Below are 24,766 nucleotides of genomic sequence, written 5' to 3' on the forward strand. Positions count from 1 at the left end.
TGCTATACAAATAAAACCTGATCTCAGTTTAATTCATAATTACCTAATACACATTTTAAAGTATTCTGAATACCTGAGTCTATGAGCTCAAGGTTTAGGGGGGTTAGTGCTGTTTGTATTAAATCAGTGTTTATCAATGTGATTCTGATTTCTGGGCAATTTTGCTGGCTTTTAGAACATTGATTTAAGAAATAAGAACTGATATACTCAGCTGATTAAATCTTAATAGCGTGATGTCAGGCAATAATAAATATTTTAAAAAGTAAAAATGAACCAGCTCTTAGAACAGGGGATGTTAATTTATTCCATGTTTATTGACTGTTATGGACGTGGCACAGACCAAACTTCTGTTCCTCTCTTGCTGTCCTTACCCAGCTAGAGAATCCCAGAACTGTAAACCTGGAAAAAACATTCCAGAGACCTTCTGATTTCCTTCCCTGCCTTCATAAAGGAGAGAACCCAAACCCTCCAGGCAATTCACTCATATTCTTCTTGAACACCTGCAGGGTTAGAGATACAATCTTTCTTGATAAAAGGAAACTTCTTTGGGTATTAAGTAACAGTAATTGCTACATGAGTTACCTGTGAGTTACCAGTATATGGTAACCATTAATTACCATATACTGTACACATGCAGCATCTCCTAATTCTCACAAAAGCCTTACAAGTTACTTATTAGGTCTATTTTATAGAGAAACTGGGGCCAGAGAAAGTAATTTACCCAAGGTCACAGTTACACATACCCAAGTTCTCTCTCTCATTAGCCCAGCTGCTTCTCAAAAGCAGTGTATGTATTTACCTAAATAAAGGAAAGCAATAAAATCAATAAACACAAGCCTAAACCTATGTTTTAGGAAAAGAGTTTCCTTGGACAATACAAATTAGTGATGAGATAATCACACTAAACAACTCTTACTAAAAGGATATTCCACATTGGATAATTCAGAACCTCAAACCTGGCCGCTTTTAAATCAAATGTCTGTGTGCAAAACACTGACTACAAATCCCCAAGACCTGTCCTCAGTATTTCAACCCATAAATTAGCAAACACACACACGCGCGCGGCCGCGCGCGCGCGCGCGCTCAAGCCTTGTAGGGATAAAGTTCCAGGTCTTTCTTTGGGCATCAGTTTCGAGACTTCCAGAGTCGCAGATGTGTGTGTGTGTGCGTGCGTGTGTGTGACTAAGGAAAAGAATAGCTGAATCACATCTAAAAGCGAATTCTCCCAATTAGAAATCTATAATAAAAATGAAGATAATTAGGCATTCCATCAGCCTTTCAACCTCAACAGCTCTTCTCCCCAAGCCAAGCCAACCTTCTCCCTTCTCCTCCCCCCCGCCCCCGGCCCCTGGGAAATAAAACCCAAAGGCCGGAGGTAGAAGGGGCGACATCCTGGTCCGGGCTCCGCTTTCTGAAGCCTATCGGGGCCTGGAATCCACCGGGGCCAGCTTGTCTCTTCTGTTGGCCGGGGGGAAGAGGGGAGAGCGCCGTTCGTGGCCAAGACCAGGTCGGGGACGTGAAGAGAGCCGGAGTTCGTGAGGGGCCGCAGCAGTCAGACGAGGGTCTAGGAAAAGGGAGCCGAGAGCCTTTTTCCAGGTTACAGAGGCGTGCTGAGGGCGAGAAAAAGCGCCTCGCGCGCAAACTCGTCCGTCTACGCCTAGGTACCGCCAAGCCGCACCGGCAACCCGCCGCCTAAGCGGAAGGCAGCGCGTCTGAGGGCCCGCCCAGGCCGGCGCATGCGCCGCAGCCCCTCCTCCGCTCCGGGACCCCTCCCTTCCCCTCCCCTCCCTCTTCCCCGCGGGTCTGGGGCGGCGGCGGCGGCGGCGCGGTGACGTCAGGGCGTTGGGGCAGCTCCTGTGACAGACGGAGCTGGAGCGGCGGGGCGGCGGCGGAGTCCGGCGGCCGAGATAGCGAGTGAGCGAGCGAACGAGCAGCGACGCCGGGGTCCAGGGAGCGAGAAGGAGAAGGAGGGGAGCGCTCGGGTGCGAGCGGGAGAAACCGCGAGCGCCAGGCGTGGGCTCGAGCCCCGGAACGGCTGAGGAGCCCGCCCGCTCCCCTCCCCTCCCCCTCCCCGGGACAGGGCCCAGCGCGCCATCCTCCCCCTCCCTCCTTCCCTCCCTCCCTCCTTCCTCCCTTCCCTCTCCCTCTCCCCCTCCCCCGCCGGTGGATGGGAGTGAAGGACGGAAGAGGCCCTGCGGAGGCGGCGGTGCAGCGCTCCGGTAAGGCGGCAAGGGTCTGCGTCCTCCCCTCTGTCTTCTCCACCGCGCTCCGGCGGCTGCGGGCCGGGCCCGGCGGCCTGACGATGTGGCTGCGCCGGTCCCCTCCCTCCCATACTCCCCTCCCCCTGCCGCCGCCTCCTCCTTCTTCTTCTCTTCTCGCTCTCAAAATGGCGGCCGCGACGGCCGTTGAGTGAGAGACACGGGAGGAGGGGGGACAGGCCGGGGAGGGCGCTGCCCTCGCTCCCCTCCTCCCTGGCTCGGGTTCGGGGGCTGCCAGGGCCGCCGCGGCTCCACCCGCGGCCCTCCCTGGGAAGGGATCGTCCTCCTCCCTTGGTGACTTAGCAAGAAAAGTATTCTTGGGTAGGAAGGGCGTGGAGAGCAGGTCTCTCTCTGATCTTGGGGAAAGGGTTCGGCCCTCCTCTCCCCCGCCGCGGAAGGCGAGCTCCGCAGTCCCCACCCCACCCGCGGCTGGCGCTCAGGGACTGGGCTCAGCCCCAAGCCGCCTCGGCACCCACAGGCCTTCAGGCGTTCTGTCCCCCACCTGTCCTTAGGATGGGGTTGACCTGAGAATGATGGTCCAGCCCTTCCCTGGTCCCCCTGTGCAGTGGTCCAGCCTCTGCACCCACTGAGGAGGAGCGGCCCGACCCACCGAACCATCCGCAGCACCCACCCACCAAATGAGGCAGGATTTTCTTTTCTGCCGCCGGCTCCTTCAACGGGAGTTGCCTTTTGACGTTATAGCGCTGAGCTTCGAGGCCCTCAGCCATTCTCCTTCTAATCTAATCTCCCCACTCATTTAGGAAACGCAGTGCCTTCCGTAGCCTCCCAGGTGAGAAAATGCCTTTGAGGTGGTGGGCAAATTTTCACTCTCTCTCTCTAGACAGAAGAGTGGAGAGGAGGAGGAGGTTTTCAATATCGTGAGACAAGACAGAAAGGTGCCTTGGCTTTATTTGTGATTCTGCCTTTCTTCGGTGACTTAGCAAGAAACTCCTTGGGAGCAGGGCAGGAGATTTTCTTTTGGGGTTGGGGTTTGGGTCCAATTTATATCAATCCTTTGGTTAAGAAATTGTGCTTTGGAAGCGAAGAACCAGATTTGTGGTTTCGTTCTCAATGGGCGATGTCATGCCAAGGTCCCCCCCTCCCCCTTTCCTTAAGAGGCAGTCGGGAGAGAATAAAGATATTACCGATGTTCCGACCTTTACTTTAACACACAATCCTTGAGATTTATAACGTTTTAAAGGCTAAACAAAAAATTTGTGCCATTTTTGGTAATTCTGTTTTTGTTGGGAGGTGGGATCGTTTTGTGTGAATTTCATTTTGAGGCTAGGGCGGAGGAGACAGTGCTTGGGCCTTTCATATCAGTAATGTCATCCCTCCCCTTTTGCCACAGTAGTATTTGCTTGAAATTTTTTTTTTTTCTTTTTTTCTGCAGCAAGCTTGATTGCTGCAGGGTCCAGTCTTTTAATCGGGAAAATTTCCTGGTTGGGTATGTCGGTAGTGATATAATGTTGAATATATTAAAAGCTGTTACTTAAAAAATTCTGATTTGGGTCTAAGGCATTAAGCTAGCTTTTAATCTCTCATGGGTATCTTTCAGGACACAGTTTTGCAAAATAATTGGCAGTTGCAAATTGCAGTTTTTATTAAAGCAGAAGAGTAATCTGTGTTTAGGGTGATTTATTCTTTCATGTTCTATTATAAATGATCATTGTTTGGATTGTTCACAAGGGGAGGATCTCCTAAATGAAACAAAGCTGTTATTTTTATAAATCAGAATGGAACTTAATTTTTCACAGAATATTTCTGTATATCTTGATTTTGATGGAGTTAGCCCTATTTCGGTGCCTCTCCCACACCTTTTTTAAAAATGGGCTAATATTTGTGGTTGCTGTGAACAGCCATTGAGCCGAGGAGACTGGGTGGAGTAAGAGAGCAGAAGCTGTGAAATGCTAGATTGCCCTTTCATAGCATTTTTCTCTTGCTTATGTTTTGTAAGGTTATTTGATGCTAATTGGTACTACAACAAAGGCGTTTCTCTGTAGTAAATCTTAAAATCTCGTGTTTTTAGTTTCCACCTTTTTTGCAAGGTGGGTATTGAATGATTGGGGTAAAAAGCAATGTCCCTGCCCTAAAAGCAAATACTTATTGTCTCTATGTATCTGTACGTATACATACACACACATATTTATACACACTTCTTAATGTTTTTTATTGTTTTAGTTAAGTAAGTGTAGATTAACGAATGCCAGAAATATTTGGCAAAAAATGGTAGTAGGAATATTGCAAAAATCTAATGAGAACATTGCAGATGTTTTCTTTAACTTTAGTTTGCATTAAAACAGTAAATCTGTGATTTCTAAATAATGAACATCAAAGTGAGTAAGAAAGGATAAGATAATTTGTGTTAAATGCTCTTTATATAGACCCTTTCTCTTGTGTTGTCCTTTGGAAGAGACCTTTCAGTAAGGTACTACCGTAAGAGAGGGTAGGTCATTTTAATGTCTTGTATCAAGCATTCATGTGAATAGATGTTCTCAGAAGAATGTCAAATTCATGTTGTAAATGTGATTTTGATGGGCCTTATGACTTTGTCAGTGTATGATATATTTTTACATTTTTGTTATTTTTAATGTGATTAGAAAGTAGAAGGGTTCATGTGGTGAGGAATGAGGTTAGTATGATAATTCACTGTTATGTGTCTAACATATCCCCACCCCTAGTATTTCTAGCTATAAAAGCATACTAAGCTGAGATTTTTCAGTAGATTATTAGTTGATTAGGAGTTTAAAATAATTTGACTTAAGTAAGAGAGCTTTTACTTACAAATGTGTATCTATGTGTGCTTCTGGTACATGTGGCAGAATCTTTTGCTTAATTTGGAGAGCAGTTTTTAAAATTCTTCATAATTCTATACTTATAAAACTTATAATGAGATTGGGATGGGTTAATTTTTTAGTAGACTTACTTGGTATCTTTTTTTCCATATACAATTACTCTGGTATATAAAAGATTTAGAGATGTTTTCTGGAAGGGAAAAATAAATATCTGATAATTTTTGGTTTTCCAGCTAGAATATCCGTGTTTCATTGTCTATATTTTTTCAGTGTAAGTGTTGCTCCCTCTTATGCAATAAATAATACTGTATATATGACTTTACCTTATGGCTCATATTTTCAGTGTCCAAGAAAATATAGGACCTTACTTTTTGTTTACATGTGGTTCATATTATTCAGAATTTGTCATCTTAATCTCAATAGGTAAGCCATAGAAACTGTGGCAGTTGTCAGCATTAGGATGGAGATATCTTAAAAAACAAATCCAAAACAAAATCTTAGGGCAATCAGAGTGAATTTTCCAGTTCTTCCCATTGAGTTCTAAAGCAGTGAGTCATGCACTCTTTTGCCAAAGGGACTTGAGGCTCAGTTGGTTTTAAACCACGCCTGTCATGTCCGCTGTGGTCCTAAAAGAGATTTTTTTACTTGGTTGTAAGTTTCTGTTGTGAAAATATTTCATTATGATGGGTAATCTGTTTTTATGCACTTTAGAGAGAGAGAAATAGTTAAAGTGGGAATTCTTTGCCACTTTTACTATACAACTTTTTTTTACTTTAAAAGTTGCTCTATTTAAAATAAAACTAAACAAAAACAAACAAAAAAACTGATGATATAGGGACTTCTGAAAAGAAAAAGTAAACCTATTCTGAAGATGCTTAGCTGTAGAGTGAATCTTAGTTGCTGAAGTCCAAATGTTTTGAGAAATCTGTATTTCATGAAGAAAGATGCTATATTACATAAGTGTAACAAGTAACTGCAGTGAAGGCTTTTTGAATTCTTTTAGCTTTGTTGCTGGTTTGATATGGCATGTTGGCTAGTCATTTAAGTGGAACCTTAGTTTAACTTCTGCTGTGTGTATAATTTTTAACCTTGCCACGGCAGTTACAAATTTTAATTGATGTTGGTGAAATGCTTTATAGTCATTGGATGCAGGTATCATAAGGGCTTATTATTTTGATTTATTGTTTTCTCTTTAAAAGTTGGTGGCTTTTAGTTGAAACTTACCTATTTAGGATTGATTTGTGGATTTGTCAAGGATACTTCTGGAAAAGTATCCTCTAAAGTTATTGTCATCTAACATTGTTGTAAACCTTTTCCTAGAACTTTAAATATATTGAACATGGCATTTGTTCTGTCAGCTGCTTTTTGAGATAGAATAGTATTTTTTATGGATGAGAGAACTAAAATTCAGAGAATTTCTTTTCCCAAGGTCACATGTTGGGTTAGTAGCTAGAATGAGGTAAATATTGTAGTCAGTGAATCACTTGGGTATTGCCTTGCATGATCAAACAAACATTCCTTTTTCTTTTGACAGAATGGACTCTTTTCAAAACTATTTTTATGTTTGTTAATTCCTTTTCTAAAATGGTGAAAACTGGTGGCATTTATTGCCTGCATCATTTAAATTGGCATTTATTAACATGGTCTTATATTGTAACTATTTTGCTTGCATAAGGCATTTGAATAGGGACTTGCAGAAAATGCCTAATACTGCTTTATAGTAATATTAATAAGTAAATAAGTACTTGCTGCATACATACAAGTAGTAGTAATAATATCAGTAAATCAATATTAAATCTATTTAAATACATACAAGTGGTATTAATAAGTAAATAAATACTTTTTGCATTTGATTGAATATGGGGTTATGTGAAAGGAAATGAGATATCCTATAGTTCTTTGTAGTGGCTAACTTCCAGTGATCTCTCTGGAATTAAGGTGAAGGAGGGAAAAGTGTTCATACTTCCTTTACAGAGATTTTATGTTGTCCCAGGAACAGGGTCATACTTATGACATAGTTGTTTCAGGGCCACAAAACCCTCACCTATAAGAAATGAATTAACCCAACTGGATAAATTACATTTGCGTTTCTGTTCTTTGCATTTTGATTAGCTGGTCCTTGAGCGCTTATGTGCTGACAAGAATTACTGACAGTTAACTGAGGCTGTTAAGAAATTTTCTGAGAGACTGTCTTTTGATAACAGTGAAATTAAGAATCTGGGAAATTTTTAAGGAATTTAATTGAAAGCTTATGTTATTAAGGATTTGCATGTTGTGGATTAAATTCACTTTTAATCTGCGGCAAAGAATAAAAGGATATGATTTTAGTATTTTGTATGCATAAGGCATATATTTTATCTTTTCATCTTCCCTTCCATAGTTGTTTTTATTTTATCAAAAATATGCTGACTGCAGAAGAAGGGAAAGTGAAGATAAAAGAGTCAATTGTATTGGGAATTCCTTGGCGGTCCAGTGGTTAGGACTCTGCGCTTTCACTACCAGGGACCGACCTGGGTTCGATCCCTGGTGGGGGAACTAAGATCCAACAAGCCATGTGATGTGGCCAATAAAAAAAGAGTCAGTTGTATTGATTATTATTATTATTTTTGGTTAACTTATTTCTTAAGGGTGGGAAAAAGCTATACATTTAACATTATCAGAGAAAATTAAATAAAGCTGTTGACTAAAACCAAAAATGAATATTTTAGATTATAATCCTAACTCAACAATTTATCAGCTATGAGCCTTGAGCAATAAGCCTCAGTTTCCTAATCTATAAATGGATAACATTGACAGAATGTAACTCATAGGGTGGTTGCTATTATTGGATAAAAGGCCTGTAAACCCTTCAGTAGATATTTTTTATTGTTAGAGACTTTTTTTAAGGAAGAGAATTAACATACAATTTAATCATAAATAAGCAGTTATTAATACATTAATATAGCTCTTATAGTTTTAAATGTATTTCTTAAGAATTAGTATTAGGGATTCTTTCCCCTTTATCCATTATGTGTATCTGAAACCAGAGATGACTTCAGAGTTTCTTAGTAGGGCAAGAAGTGCTATGTAAATCAATGCCAAATGGACTAATTCCTTTTTTTAATATAAAATTATATTGCTCATAAGCATGTTATTTAAACTGCAGAGTACATTTATATCTTTATTTTTTTATTTTTATTTTTTTGTGGTACGCGGGCCTCTCACTGTAGTGGCCTCTCCCGCCGCGGAGCACAGGCTCCGGACGCGCAGGCTCAGCGGCCATGGCTCACGGCCCCAGCCGCTCCGCGGCACGCGGGATCCTCCCAGACCGGGGCACGAACCCGCGTCCCCTGAATCGGCAGGCGGACTCTCAACCACTGTGCCACCAGGGAAGCCCTATATCTTTATTTTAAGAAAAATTTTGTTTGTACTTTTAAATATTATTTAAATAATCCCAAACAGTTTTTTCTGTTTTTCTTTCTAAAGAAACCATTTTATTTTGGAATAGTTTTAGATTTGTAGTCAAGTTGTAAAGATAGTGCAGAGAGTTCTTGTGTATACCCTGCATCCAATTTCCTCCATTGTTAACATCTTACATTTCTGTGCTACATTTGTGAATCTTGGTATTTACTATTAGCTAAACTCCAGACTTTATTTGGATTTCACTGTTTTTCCATTAATGGCCTCTTTCTGTTGCAGATTTAATCCAGAGTACCACGTTGCATTTGGTTGTCTTTTATCCTCACTCTCCTCTGGTCTGTGATAGTTTCTCAGTCTTTCCTTGTTTTTCGTGACTTTCACAGTCTTGAGGAGTCCTGGTCAGGTATTCTGTAAAATGTCCTCCACACTGGGTTTGTCTGGTGTTTTTTCATGATTAGATGGGTTATGGGTTTTTGGAAAAAATACCAGAGGTGAAGTGCACTTGTCATCACATCATGTCAGAGGCTACATGATATTTCATCACTTGGTTAACGTAGTGTTTGCCAGTTTTCTCATAAAGTTATTATTTTACCTTTCTCTTTATCCTTTGGAAGTGACTCCAGTTCCATGTCGGCGGTGGGGGTGTGTGTGGGGGAGTGTCTGTTTACATATGTTATTTGGAATTCTTCTGTAAGGTGGATTCACCTCCTCTTCCCCATTTATTAAAACAATTTACATCTTTATTTTAACTATCAGGAAAATTTTGTTTAGAATTTTAAATATTATTAATTTAAATAACTCCCAATTTTTTCTAGCTTTTTAAAAATATAAAATATTTTAACAGTGGTTTGGAGAATAAAGATCCGAGAAAGCCTTTGAAGGAGCTATGTTTAAGTGAATTATATATCCGTCTAGAAATTACTCTGAGAGTAAAGTTCAGTGTTGGGATTTTAGAGAAGAGCTCCACATTTGGGGGCTTGTTTGGAGGGAGACTGCTGTAATCTGAGAAGCAAAGCAAATAGGGTATCTTATTCATTGGTGCTGTGCTAGTATTTGAATCCTCCTTGTTCTTCCCTTTCCCTCAAAAAGCTTGTAAATACTGCAGCAGAAAAGACGGTATTTTTGACCAATTGGACTCTTATTTTAAAAACAGAACTGGTAGATCTGTGTCCTGAAAGATATTTATTTTACCCTAAGGAGAATTTATAACTTGAGTGCAAGGTAATTCTTGAGAATTGCAGTTATTACAGTTCTTTCAGTTGTTTTTATATCTTGCCCTTCCATTGTATCACTTGTACAGAAAATATCATTGGGCTTCTACTTTAAAAAGAAACTTATGCAGTACCATTACATATTTTTGTTTCTCTTTTAAATTTTCATCAATTTTTCTGTCCAGCAAACATTTATTTAGATATATTATATTCTAAGCATTGGGGATACAAACATGATTGTCAGCCCTTGCCCTCAAAGATCTTAAAATTTATGAACACATATTTAACATGCAAAGGTAGCATAATAGTGCTATAATCAAAATATGTACTTGGTGAGATGAGGGCCCAAAGTTTTCTCTTTCTTTAAAATATTTATTTATTAATTTTGGTTGCACCAGGTCTTAGTTGCAGCACGCAGGATCTTTAGTCGCGTTGTGCGGACTTCTTAGTTGCAGCATGCCTGTGAGATCTAGTTCCCCAACCAGGGATCGAGCCCCGGCCCTCTGCATTGGGAGTGAGGAGTCTTACCCATTGGATCCCCAGGGAAGTCCTGAGGGCCCAAAGTTTTCAAGGAGGTCTTCACAAAGATGTTGGTTAAACATTTTTGAAGAAATCTTGTCATGTTGTTTGGGGAGTAATTTGTACCTAGTCTCATAAGTACACCTTGGTTAGTGAGGGAGGTTACATGTAGCTGTAGTTCAGTATGGCTGGAGTGATTGGTGAGTATAGAGGAGTGAGAACATTACCCTGATCTGGCCTGTGAAGTGGGTTGGCACATGGACCATCTTCGTTTGCAGACTTCATCTTAGACTCATACAATAAAAAGCAATAAAAATTCCGTGGTGGGGAGCACCTGGGATATCTGCATTGTCAGTAAGCTTCCTAGTTGAGAAGCTTACTGAAACCAGTTTTTACCCTTGAGGTGCCAGAGGATGATTTTAAGTTATGATAAGTGACATCATTAGATTTCCCTTTTAAAAAGCCTACTGTCAGCATTGTGGAAGATGCAGCTGTGGAGTGGATGGAGGTAGATAGACTTGTGGAGACTACTTAAGAGGCAGTGCAGGTTGAAAGAATGGATTTGAAAGGGATTGAGTATGTATAAATTAGTAACCAGTTTGATATGGGAAGTAAGAGAAACAAGGAATGAGGAAGGTGAAGAATTGAGGTGTTTTTTGTTTTGGGCTGTTGAGCAGATATGGGTGTTCGGAAGGAGCAAGAAAGAGTTGAGGAGAACCAAGGTCGGGGGAGGTTTTTTTGGTTGTTGTTTGTGTGTGTTTTAACAGGGTAACCGTTAGGTGTATTGGAGACTTGAATTCTAAGATATTTGGTGTTTTCATGTTTTATATGTCTACCAGTGTAATTAATAGTAGAACATTTTTGTTTATTATTTCTCATGATGCATTAAAAATTCATTCTTTCATCAGAGTGTGTTCAGTGCACTCTGTTATAAGAACTGTGCTGAGGTGCTAGAAAGTACTCCAGACGGGACAGCAGCAGTAAAATCATAAAGGTCACAAAATGAGGAGAGGGAAGGCATGCATTACAAGGTGCTCAGTGTTACTGGAGTTTGAGCAAAGTGGGGCTTGGTTAGAAATAAGACTTGAAATGTGGGAAGGGACCAGATACTAATCAAAGACCTTATAAACTGTGTTAAAGCATGTGGACTTCAGGAAATAGGGAGGCAGCATAGTGCAGTGAATAAAGGCCCCAATTGTGGAGCCCAGATGCCTGTGTTCAACTCTGCTGCTTACATAGCTGTGTTACATTACACACACACACACACACACACACACAAACAATATAAAAGCTCGTTATTTAAATTCTCATAGGTAGTTGTGAGGAGTAAATGAACACTTCTAAAACATTTAAAGCAGTGACTAGCATATAGTAAGTGCTATTTAAATATTTGTTAAATAAAAAATAGGGAGCCAATGAAGGGTTGTTTTTAAGTAAGGAAGAGATATGGTCGGATTGTATTTTAAATAGATGATTCTGGGGCTGAGTAGAAGATAGATGTTAATAGACCTGTTGAAATTGGTCCAGTCCAGGTGAGAGATGATGGTGTGAACTGTGGTAGTACTGTTAAGGGTAGACAGAGAATAATTCAACAAATATTGAGGCGGTAAACTTGGCAGATCCAGGTAATTGATTGAATATAGAAGAAGAAAGAAAAGAGTCAAGGTTGATTCCCACATAAGATATTATTTCTAACATTTTTAAAGCAGTATTCATTTCAAGCACTTTGGATCTTAGATGTCCTCTATGCTAGTTATATTTGAGGCTTTGATGTATGTTATGATGCTTCCATAAAAATGAGAAATAATGGCCTGAGATAGTTTTTAATTTCTCTTAATGTATAGGCCTTTGCTGTTTTTCTCAGTATGTGGAGAGAAATGTCTCTTTAAAGATCCACTATTATGTGGAAAACTCTCATTTAGCCCACGTCCAAAGAGCTAGAAAGCTTAAATATTGATTTTTTATGTTTTTATATTATAACTTTATATTAAGATTTGTGATTATAAAAATATAGCACCATAGTAATGCTGTAAAAATTTGAAGTGACTGCTGAATCATTAAAGAGGTTAAAATTTGTTAATTCTATTATATCTAATTTTTCATTGTTTATTCATATATGGTAAATAACTTTGATAGGCAGAACATTCATCACCTGTTCATTCCTTTGATAAATCTTAACTCCCCAAATCTAGATTTGTCAAATTTTAAGAATATTTTTTCTTGCCATTCAGTTTTATAAAAAGGGGAAAACTTGGTTGAAGTTAGAACTTTCTTGAATTTGAATTTTCTCTAGATTCTTAATGAAATTATTAAATGGATAGGAAATTCAGTGTCCTTATATAGTATTTTAAATCTGGGTCCTGGGTTGTAGTGGTGTACATAGTGTATGATGTCTGTCAATTATGCTATTGCAGGGCTCATCAAATCTCCCCACTAAAGACAGTTGAGAGGGATGATATTTAAACTGAATCTTGAATGAATGATTGGAGTGGACATGGGAGAAGGTCATTTGAGGTAGAGGGAAGAGCAACATATACAGGTACAAAAGCATGAAAAACTATTATGTGTATGCTGGAAAGTAGTTTGCAGAGGGCATTGTAGGGTACATGTGAATATGAGGCTGGAAAGGTACATATGAGCCAGATTGATAGAATTTACAAATTCTGTGTGGTTTGTAGGCAATTTGGAAGACACAATTTTAAGCAAAGGTGAGCATTATGATCAGGTGTATTTAGGTAGTTTATGTAGGTGGCAGTGAGGAATACAGATGGGAGTTTGAAGGTCACTTAGGAGGCTTTTTCAGGAAAGAATGATTAGTGCTTGAAATAAGACAGTGACAATGAAGGTTGTTGATTGGAGAAAGGCTTAGGAGGTAGAATTGTGAATGAGTAGTCTGTGATGAGGAGAGGGAAGTATTAGAAGACATCTCAGATTTGTGGCTTGGGTGTCTGGGTGGAATTGAGAAACTGGGCGTCATTAGCCATCCATAGTAGAGATTAAGAGGAGGAATTATGTGTGGGATATTACATAAAGTGCCAGATTAATTTTCCTGAACCACGGTTCTCAAGTCACTTTCTTGCCAAAAACCCATTGCCAGGTTTTTACTATTATTTAATCAGCTTTGTATATGAATAAATGCAAAGGGTACCTTACTAGAAACATGGTATTTAATAGATGTTTGTTTAATCCTAAATGGACACTCAAGGTCTTTTCTTTGGTGTCGTAGCTCACTTGCTTATTCTTTTTCTTCTTGCCTGTCATGTATCCTATGATTCAGCCTTATGAAGATACTTTCTGTTCCTTATGGCATTTTCACTCTTTACCACTCCCTCCCTTCTCTTTTTCTCTGTGTATCTTCTGACCTATGTATCCTTCAAATCTGCATACCAGGTTCTCCTTTTCCAGGCAACCTTCCCTAATTTTTTTTTTTTTTTACCTGAAAGAAATTTTCTTTGAATTCATAATCTTAAGGTATCTACAATTTTTGTCTCTTATTATAGCTTATATAAAACTCTATCTGATATATCAAGTGAGTTAATATATTTAAAGAGCCTAGAACAGTACCTTGCACATAGTACTCAGTAAATGGTGGCTGTTATTATGGTGATGTTAAGATGATTAAAACAAATTGATGTAATAGTAATAGGGCAGTCTGCCTTTACCTTCTGCCTTCTTGTGATGGCAAAACTGATTCGTTCTCTGTCCTTGGACACTAGGAAAGCAGTGTCTTTTTTACATTGATAATGTATATAGAAGTGCAAAAGGTACTGTGCCGTATCATCTTCAAAGTGAAGTTATTCTCTTTGTACATGTTCACTATTCTAGAACTCTACTGAGGGAAGTAAAATGGTAGACAAGCCCTTAACACTGATTATCTCGTTAAGCTTCACCGCAGTTGTTTGAGTAGGTGGTGGTGTTAGCTCCAGTTATATGTGGGCAAACAGGCTTAGGAAGTTTGAAGATTGCCCAAGGTCAGTTTGTAGGTGGCCGAGTTGTTATTTGAACTTCCACTATTTGACTCCAAAATTCTACACAGTAGGACCTCAAAAGTGTAGGATTTATTCCTTCATTGCTTTCATATCATCTACATATTCAGCTTGTTTTAAGAGGGCCTACCATGGGACGTATACATAGGAAAGTACTTTTTGTTTTTTCTTCTAAATTTTTTTTTACATATTTATAGTTTGTTTATTTTTGTTATGGAATATGTCAACCATGCAGGAGAAGTACCTGCAGTGATATAACAAAATATCCACGTAACTACTACCTGAATTAACAGATGTTAACATTTTATCATATTTGCTTTAGAGTTTTTGTGGAGTTTTTGTTTGTTTTTTAAAGAAATATGGCATTACAGTTAGAGTTGATATCCTCTTTCTAATCCTACTCCCCTCCCTCCCTGTTCCCAGTGGTAAAGTTCCTCCTAAAGTTTGCATATATTCTTTTGTTCTGTTTTTATACTTTTACTATACATATATGTATGCATAAACAATGTACAATAATGCTTAGAGTTTACTTGAATGTTATACTGTATACTATTCTACAACTTGTTTTTTTCACCTAAAAAATGTTTTCTAGATGTATTGGTATATGTAGATCTAGTTTATTATGTTAAAGAATTTCTTATATATAATCATACTATAGTTTATACCTACAGTACAGAAATAGGTCTTTAGATTGTTTTCAGATTTTCACTATTACAGACAGTGCTGCAGTGAACATGGGAAAGGTATCTGCAGATAAGATGATAAAATTTGTTTTTTGTTTTTTCATTGCAGAGTTTATCTTAAGGTTAATTAAATATTTGTTCTTTAGTAATTTTTATGCTTTGAATTGAATAAATAGAATGAATAATATTGACATTGATTTTAGACCATAAATTCCTAAATTTTGTACCACTTTCCTCAGTCTGTTCAGCTGTTCAAAAACCTGTGTTTAACTCAGTATTGAGCCAGGAGTTGCACACTGGTGGCCTGTAGGACAAACTAAGTGTAAATGCTTGGCCTTGTATCGTTAAAATTTTTTTGAGTCAATATTTTGGAGTTAGGTATTTTGTGTAAAGTCTCTATTTTTGGATTATCCTGAAAAATTAGAAGCGTTGGCAACAGTGGGGCCCACATTTTCCCATGGCAACAGTTGGCCTAAGCTGAGTCACAGCTGCCCTCCCTTATGTTTTTTATTTATTAAAAAAAATTATTTATTTGGTTGTGATGGGTCTTAGTTGCAGTAGGAGGGCTCCTTAGTTGTGGCATGTGAACACTGCATTGGGAGTGTGGAGTCTTAACTACTGCTCCACCAGGGAACTCCCACAGCTGCCCTCCTTTAGATGGGCATAAGCTCTCCAGGAAAACAAGTTCCTACCACTTCCTATTACTGTTTATTATTGCCCTTGCACTGTTGTTTATAGTGAAGAAATACTTTTCTATTGATGTTTTTATAAAAAATGGGGGGAAAGTGTAGCTAGACAACTGCAATATTCAAGAAAAGTAGAATAGCATATTTCTCTGGAAGTGAAGAATATTGTAACATGATTAATATGGAAACAAAATGAGTCTTGTATGGAAAGATCACAGCCTTTCCTGCTTCACTGGTTTATACTACCTTCATTGTTTTGAGTTTGTGATCTCTGCATTTTGTGCACATAGCTGTGAGGGCTGCCACATAGTGAAGTTGAAGATCAAAAGGATATGAAGATGGCTTGTAAATTGTGAAGTTTTGTGCGAATGCAGGATATTTACCTGTTCTTTTAGCTGTTACATACACCCTTGTTCCAGAAAGATTTTAAGCAGAGGGGTTGAAACTGGTTTAATCTTCTAAACCATCCTACCTTTCAGCACTGTATTTATTAAGTACCTTTTTCAGAGGCTACAAATGGATGGTCGAGGATTTGGATCAAAAATGTGTTTTGTCTGCTCAGTGTTTTTGTTTTTAATTCGACTTACTTTAAAAACCCAGTCCTACCACTGTTGCCTTATTTCTAGCTGATTCACACTTTTACCTGCCTAGTCTCTGTAAGTATTTGATTTGTAACCTATTTAAGGCAATTTATGAAGATGTATAAACTAGAAAATACCACAAATTAAAAACAAAGAGAAAGAAGAAACGAAAACAAAGGGTAGGGACAAAATGGAATGAGAATCTAGGCCACAAAGGTCTATCACAATGGTCTTGTTGCAGGCAGAGAGCACAGATTTGACTCTGAGCTTTTCTATGAGGTGACGTTTTTCATAAAGTCCTTAAGATAAAAATAAACAGTTCAGAAAGGTAACTAACTTGATACTATCAGACTATAACTTCTCATAGGGGTCCTCATAAAGAGGATTATGTGTAATTATCATTTCCCTCATCAACATCTCTAAGGTAGATGGATGTCTAGTATTTAACAGCACTCAATATGGGAAGACCAACCACATCACATGAGAGTCAGTCTGAATGAGTGGGTAGGTTGTCCTTTGGTGTCTGACCAATGGATATAGTTTCCCTCAATCCAGTTGTTGATATTTATTGAGATTAAGCTCCTTGACAAGTACCTAAAGTGCAGGTGTTCCATATATCAAACACAGACCATTCATATGTAGGATTTAAATATTTTTGTGAAAACTTAGTTTTACCCAAATAAAACTGGGATTGCTTGAAGGTTAAGATTCTTCTTAGAATCTGCTACATTCCTGTCTTGTTTGAAGGTGGACAGAGCAGTATTCTTCCAGAGTATACAAAACTGGTAAAGTCATTAAGAAATAGATTTAAAGAAAAAGGGGGTCAGTACACAACTCTGTTTCATGCTGCTGGAAATTAATTGCTTCAGCAGACCATTCCTGTGAAAATGGACTCTTGGTGGTTTTTAGCATAGATTAAATGTAAGGAGGTATTGTTTTTATTTATGTTTATAATAGATATGGTCTCTTCGCTCAAGAAACATATTAATATGTGGCTCTGCCCCTTCTTTCTTTCCATGTGCTCGATTCCCCAAGTAAGATTTTTTTGTTCAACCCTACTGGAACTCAGTTTTTTATGTTGTTACCTTCACTACTGAATCTCTTGAATTCAGTGTTTATACCACTCTGTTTTCTTACTGATGACTGCCCTTTGTATTTCTCAGTTTGCCATATGTAGCCTCAACTTTTTAGCAATACTGTATTTTTCAGCTGCTTAAAATAATTTTGCATTTGGTTATTTTGTATTCATGTTATATTCAACATATTATTTTCCCTTCCTCTAAAACCTGCCTCAAAAAACTGCCAGTCATTTCCATCTTTAGCCTTTCAGTTTATAAAGCTGACTCAGTCAGTCCTGGGCTCATGTTATATACTTTATCACCTCCTTTCCTTTCTCCACTCTCCCATTTTACTCTAACTAGATTGTACATTCTCTTAGGGGGGTGGATTGCATTTTATTCACCTTTATTTATAGTAAAACCTTATATCACAGAGCCTAGCAGAATAGTCAATGAATGAATTAAAGGATATGTATATATAGCTCACATCTTCAACCATATTGTAAGTTTCTTATGGACAGGGACTATCTCTCAGCAGTGCTTTTAGGTCACATGTAGTTTTCCATAGATGAGACACTTAAGTTACATGGAACACAGATATGTGTTGTTTGATTTGAATACTTGGCACTTGGTAGATCCTCAGTAAATAAATTGAATAACTGACACTGAGAATGTAGTTATTTCTCATTATTTGTTTCATTGGAGGCAAGCATTGGTGTGGATAGTAGTAAACTAGAAATCAGTTCGAGAGACAATGGAAGTTTTCCAGTTGGATTGGCACAACACCTGGACAGTGGCTTTGGTTGTAAACAGGGGATCCACCGTTAGGACCAAATCATATCCTTGAGAACGCCATCTTTAAGACCAAGAGCAAGTAGTAGTAGACCAGGTCAAAAAAAAAATTGCACTCTTGCATAATTGCCGTTTGACTCTAAAGCTCTTTTTTTCCCAAATCATTCTCACTGCTTCCATCCTAGTCCAGGCCTCTTTTATCTTCTAATTGTAGCCTTCCCTTGTTCTAATATCTCCTATACATCTCCAAAAAAATCACCACGAAACATCAATTTTAGAACATTGCTCCCTTGCTTAAGAATTGCAGTGATTTCTGCATTGTCATAATTCCTTTGGGCTATCTGCATTAATATTCACCATAACTTGTACTTAAAAAAAAAAAAAGGTACACAGAACAGTATGTTTTCTGTTATTGTTGGTATGCTTAGAAGTATTAGTAAGCTTTTTTCCTCTGAATTTTAAGGCAGTGGATTTGTGTGTGTGACTTAGTTTTGATAAAAAAAAGATATACAGGCTGTAGCTATGTTTGTCTAATTGTCACTTGAAAATGTAGCCTTTGTAAGCAAAAGCGAAAAGAGTAATATGCATGGTAGAAGGTTAAAAGGCCTTTAAGTTTTAAAGTTTTAGTATTAAGTTTGAGACAGTCAGTTGATTTTCTACAGGATTTTTAAATTGGTATACTTTCTCTGACATATATTAATTAGTGTTAAATCTTTTAAAAGAAAAAAATTACATCGAAACCAGCTCCAAGCAGCTGGACTTTGATGTATTTTATTGCCCATGTTTCAGAATTTGATTTTTGGGAATTTTAAAAAAGAAAGCTGAGAATAAAGTGATATAGTGTATCTTTAGTTCTGCGAACATGGTAAATCTTTATCTCAGTTTTACTGTGATTCCTGTAGCAGACATTTAGAAACACTTACTCTGTACCTACTGTGTGTTAATTACCATGCTATTTGGTAGAGATATAATGAGGAATATGTCAGGGTTGCAGCTTTGGAGGAGTGTTGTTGAGGAGACATCAAGGTAGATAATTACTGTGTGCTGTGAGAAGTGTTAAATATGTGTTTGTACAAAGAACTATAAAATCACAGAGGAGAGAGTTACTCTGCTTAATTTTTTGGTCAAAACTATGTAAATAAATCCCGCAAGTTCTCTTTTTGCTAGCTGCTGAGAGCTTGCTAATGGTGTTTAAACACCATTGATAAGCATTAGGTTGAACCTGTGTAATTGCCATTATTGGCAATTTTATATGGTTTAACTCTAATAGTATTTCAGTATGGCAATTAAAACAAGAAAATGAAACATGCTTAATGTCTTTTGCCAATACTGTTTGACAGTTGTTAGATAATTGATATTTTATTAAAATAAAGCTTTGAATATTGAATAAATGTGCCATTTTTGGAAAACATTTTTTTTGTTTGTTTCTTTTTTGTTTTTTTGCAGTACGCGGGCCTCTCACTGTTGTGGCCTCTCCCGTTGCGGGGCACAGGCTCCGGACGCGCAGGCTCAGCGGCCATGGCTCACGGGCCCAGCCACTCCGCGGCATGTGGGATCTTCCCGGACTGGGGCACGAACCCGCGTCCCCTGCATTGGCAGGCGGACTCTCAACCACTGTGCCACCAGGGAAGCCCTGGAAAACATTTTTTTTTTAACAGTCATTTATTTATTTATTTTTTCGCGGTACGCGGACCTCTCACTGTTGTGGCCTCTCCCGTTGCGGAGCACAGGCTCCGGACGCACATGGCTCATGGGCCCAGCCGCTCCACAGCATGTGGGATCTTCCCGGACCGGGGCACGAACCCGTGTCCCCTGCATCGGCAGGTGGACTCTCAACCACTGCACCACCAGGGAAGCCCTGGAAAACATTTTTTAAAGCTCATTTGGTTTCTCTTTTTTAAAAGATAATATATGAAAGAATTTTAGTAACTATAAATTGCTGTGTAGTTATTTTATAATTGCTTGTAACCATGGAAATATAGTTATTTGATTTGGAAAGTTTTGCTTTCATAGCTTGACTCCATACAAACATCTGTTGGGTGCTAGATACTGTACCCGGCACTAGAGAGGCAAAGAAATTCAGTTCAGTGTTTGCCCCAAGGAGATCAGTCTGGTACTAGAGACAGCATGTATATAGTTACAAAGATTGTGGGAGGCAGCACAGGGTAGAATCAGTGATTTTTCTGATTTATTTTAACAGTGGAAACTTTTCCAAAGAGCTTTTATGCAGAAATCCAATATATAAACAGATAAAAAACAGAATCCTGCCTATTTGGCCTCCTCTCTGTCCTCATTCCTACTGTTTGAAACCATTGGTGTGGAAGTCAGAGACAAATCGGGTTTGCATCCTGGCCCTGCCACTGTTTAGCTGTTTGACCTTGAATACATGCTTTAACCTTAGTGAACTTGTTTCCTCAACTGTTAAATAAGTATATTAGTTTTTTTGCTGGGTGTTGTAAGAATTAAACATTGCAGGAAAAGGGCCCAGCATATAAAGTCATTCCGTAAATGGTAGCTATTAGGATTATATGTACATGACACAGTGAGATTAAAAAAGAGTAGGGAGTAGGCTGGCTAAGGAGGGCTTCACAGAGGTGGTGATGCGCTGCCTTCAGGCTGAATCTTTTTTAAAGTATTTATTTATTTATTTATTTTGGCTGCGCCGGGCCTTAGTTGAGGCATGTGGATTTCTTAGTTGTGGTATGGCTATGCGGAATCTAGTTCCCCTACCAGTGATTGAACCTGGGCCCCCTGCATTAGGAGCGTGGAGTCTCACGCACTGGACCACCAGGGAAGTCCCCTTCAGGCTGAATCTTGAAGGGAAATGAAAAATTGCAAAACATATGGGTGAGAGGCATGCACCCAAAGTGAAATATATCCATAATGAAGACTTCGGTATGTGGAATGCTGCCTCATTATCCCTTTCTGGAGATAAATGGCCTCACCTGAGTTCTACATAGCTTTTCCTTACAGTCTTTGACTCACACTTTAGTATTAGGCTGGGTTAAGCCAGGGTGAGAGTCGCTGACTTTCCTTGGTTAATTAAATTGGCTACTTAACTAAAGGAAAAAGTACTCTAAACCTGAATTTGTAAGCCGTGTCTTGGTTATAATGTAATGATGCATTTATAGACAAAGTCCTTCCTAACTGCAGTTGCATTAGTGTACTGAAAATTAGGATCCCTGTGTCCTCCTTTGAGGTCTTAATATAGATCTTTGTAAATGTTTACTTCAGTAGGTAGGTAAGGGGTTTTTTTTTGCCTGAGATTCAGATATATGAGACTACTGCTGTGGATAAATTGCAAGTGGATGTATTTACTTTGGATTTTGAGAAAGAGAACTAGCAAATTAGTTTCTAGAAAAAGCTGATGAAACATCACTGGATGCGTTTTCTACCTCAACAATGATTTTTCTTTTTTAATTTTAAAATTTTATTATTTTTTAAAATGTTTATTTTATTTCTTTATTTTTTGGCTACATATTTTTTGGTCTCAGTTGTGGCCTGCGGGCTTCTCTCTAGTTGTGGTGCACAGGCTCTCTAGTTGAGGCACACGGGCTCAGTAGTTGCGGCGCACGGGTTTAGTTGCCCCGCGGCACATGGGATCTTAGTTTCCTGACCAGGGATTGGTCCCCTTCATTGGAAGGTGGATTCTTAACCACTGGACCACCAGGGAAGTCCCCTGATTTTTCTTTTTTATAACAATCAGATTTTAGGCAAAACATTTCAGTGTGATAGGCTAACAAATGGAGGTGTATTAAACAAAATAGAGAAGATATGGAAATATCTATCTTAGTGTCTTTCTGTATCTCCTTTGTGTGTGGGGGGTGTGTGTGTGTGTGTGTGTGTGTGTGTGTAAAATCATACAGCACTTACTGTTCTAAATGTATCAACTCATTTAATCTGCCTGACAACCCTATGAAAGAGATATTACTGTTAATTAAAAATAGACTATCAGATAACTTCATTTGTCTAGATAAGGGGGCTTGCCATACTATGGCTGGCAAGCCAAATTCTGCCTTCTACTTTTTTTTTTAATGATGAGAGATTACATCTATTTATTTATTATTTTTGGCTGCATTGGGTCTTCGTTTCTGCGCGTGGGCTTTACCTAGTTGCGGCGAGTGGGAGCTACTCTTCGTTGTGGCGCACGGGCTTCTCATTGCAGTGGCTTCTCTTGTTGCGGAGCATGGGCTCTAGGCACACAGGCTTCAGTAGTTGTGGCACGAGGCCTCAGTAGTAGCATGCAGGCTCTAGAGTGCAGGCTCAGTAGTTGTGGCACACGGGCTTAGTTGCTCTGCGGCATGTGGGATCTTCCTGGACCAGGCAGGGCTTGAATCCATGTCCCCTGCATTGGCAAGTGGATTCTTAACCACTGTGCCTTCGTGCTAAGAGTGATTTTTACAGTTTTTAGTGGTTGGAAAGAAGCAAAATAATATTTTGTAAAAATTTTTATACAATTTATTTTCTAAAATAATTTCAAATTTTAATTTTATAAATCAATAATAATTTATTTAAAAGTTACATGAAATTGAAATTTCATTGTCCATTGTCCATAAAGTTTTATTGAAACAGAGACCCACATATTCCACATACATTATTTATTGTTGTTAATTTCTTGCCACAGAAACCATAAGGTCCAAAAACTTAAAATATTTACTGTCTGGCCCTTTATAGAAAGTTTGCTGACCCCTGGTGTAGATTCAAAGGAAAGGAGATAGAATCCAGACAAAAAGCGACAAAATAATATAGTTACAAAAGAATGTGTCTTTATTAGACACATACCAGGAATATGAGGACGACACAGAGTTGTATGATGAACAAGCCAGCAGTATTTTCTTGAAGAATTAAAAAAAATCTTTAATAACAGCTTAACTATAATGAAAAATACTTAGTTATTTCAAAGTGTTGTATTGACCTCTTTTTCCTGTTGATATAAAATTTCTCCTCCAGATATATCTGAAGGGCTTTGTAAATATTCCTTTGAATGTGGGTGGCCGTTGGTGCAGTTACCATTGAAATCCGAGTACCTTGGCCTCCTGATTTGATTTTTGCCCTTGGAACACAGATGAGTTCTGACACTTGATTTCTCAATTTCCCCTTCTTTATAATTTTGCTTTTGGCCCTTTAGGACTGGCTGTAGTCTGTAATGTTGAATATATGGTTCTCTGCTAAGGATGTGTATCAAAATCATCTGGAGAAAATTTTAAAATTTAGATGGCGTCTCAGAATCTCTGAGGATAAGGTCTAGCCAAGATTATTTTCAGGATGTTTCTCAGGGGGTTCTAACGTACACTCCTGGTTAAAATCCATAGTTACTTCCTTCAACTATTTTAGTAAATCCTATTTGAAAAAAAATACATATGTGGCATTTATTGTTCTGTGTCCCAGAGGTGTTTTTCAACCTAAAGAATCATTGCCTAAATTTTTTTTTTCATTGCCTAAATTTATGTATACTCACAGAGGTCATCAGCATCAGTTTGGTAAATTCATTTTCTCTTTTGATGTCACTCAATAGAATAGTAGAATACAAGTTGGAATTCACATTAGAGAGCAAGTAGTATAATTTAGTATTCTTTATTTTTATGAGATATTTATTTGGCATCATAGAATCCCAGTGAATCTGGAAATAATGGATTTAATGAGGTAGAACACAATTTATATGAGACTCAATATTTTTAGAAGGAATAGTTCATTTTGTTTTGTCAGTAGTTCTATCAGGCTGTATGCCTGTAAAACAACTGTTTAAATAGTAGATCTTTTCCTCTTGTTTTCATTTAAGTGTATTTTGACACCAGAGTGAAGTTAAAAGAAAAAAGTGACCTGCAACCTCTAAAAGCATACTAAAACAACAAGTGTTTGTCTTTTTTCACATTCTATTTCACTGTTTACAGGCATACACAGTTGTATCACACAGAAAACTGATTTGAGATAAAAAGCACTAGAAAGCGATATACAATAAAATCTAAGCAGGTCAGTCAGAATTCCATTTCTTAGGAACCATCAGATGTTCCAAATGGCTTCATGCCTTAAGCCAGAGAGGGATTTTAATCAACAGAGAAACGATCTTTGGAACTTCCCTGGTGGTGCAGTGGTTAAGAGTCCACCTGCCAGTGCAGGAGACTGGGTTCGATCCCTGGTCCGGGTGGATCCCACATGCCATGGAGCAGCTGAGTCTGTGTGCCACAACTACTGAGCCTGTGCTCTAGAGCCCGCGAGCCACAACTACTGAGCCCGCGAGCCACAACTACTGAGCCCGCGCGCCACAACTACTGAAGTCTGTGCGCCTGGAGCCCATGCTCCACAGCAGGAGAAGCTACCTCAATGAGAAGCCCACGCACCACAACGAAGAGTAGCCCCTGCTTGCTGCAACTAGAGAAAGCCCACATGCAGCAACGAAGACCCAACGTAGTCAAAAAATAAATAAAAAAACAAGCGATCTTTGAGCACCCATCAACAGGTGAACACTGCTGGGTTGAAGATTATATCTAGCATGAGTTTAATGGGTGTGCTGTGAGAATGAGGAGGCATCCTGATTAATGTCCATAAAGGGAAAGCCAAGAATGATGAGGTAGACCGGCCAAGAAAAGAAACAAGGAGAGGAAGAGAAGAGCTGAAAGGTCAACAGTAATGAGATGGCACTTGTAAGTTGCAATGGCAGTGAATATCAAAAACTTAGTGGAGAGAGTGATGAAGAAACAGAGGACAGGAGAGTTCTCAGTTATCTGTTTTGTGCCTCAGTAGTAGCCCTTTGTTCAGGACATCTCTCTTGTCAGTTTTAAGTGGGACTCAGTATTTTAC

General features: G+C 38.8%; 1 protein-coding gene across 2 annotated transcripts in view; it reads left to right on the forward strand.

Annotated features, from left to right (window-relative positions):
* Positions 1 to 2,080: 2,080 nt before the first annotated feature.
* Positions 2,081 to 24,766, forward strand: part of PAFAH1B1 (platelet activating factor acetylhydrolase 1b regulatory subunit 1) — a 74,324-nt gene continuing 51,638 nt past the window's right edge. Inside the window, exon 1 of one of the 2 annotated variants that reach the window (XM_004267042.3) lies at positions 2,081 to 2,219. The gene's annotated coding sequence lies outside the window, so the exon portion shown is untranslated. Of the gene's footprint in view, positions 2,220 to 2,394; positions 3,049 to 24,766 lie in introns of those variants that run through there. The other variant, XM_004267043.2, reaches the window with a different exon arrangement.

This window comes from Orcinus orca, chromosome 19 (genome assembly GCF_937001465.1).
Source record: "Orcinus orca chromosome 19, mOrcOrc1.1, whole genome shotgun sequence".
NCBI lineage: Eukaryota > Metazoa > Chordata > Mammalia > Artiodactyla > Delphinidae > Orcinus > Orcinus orca.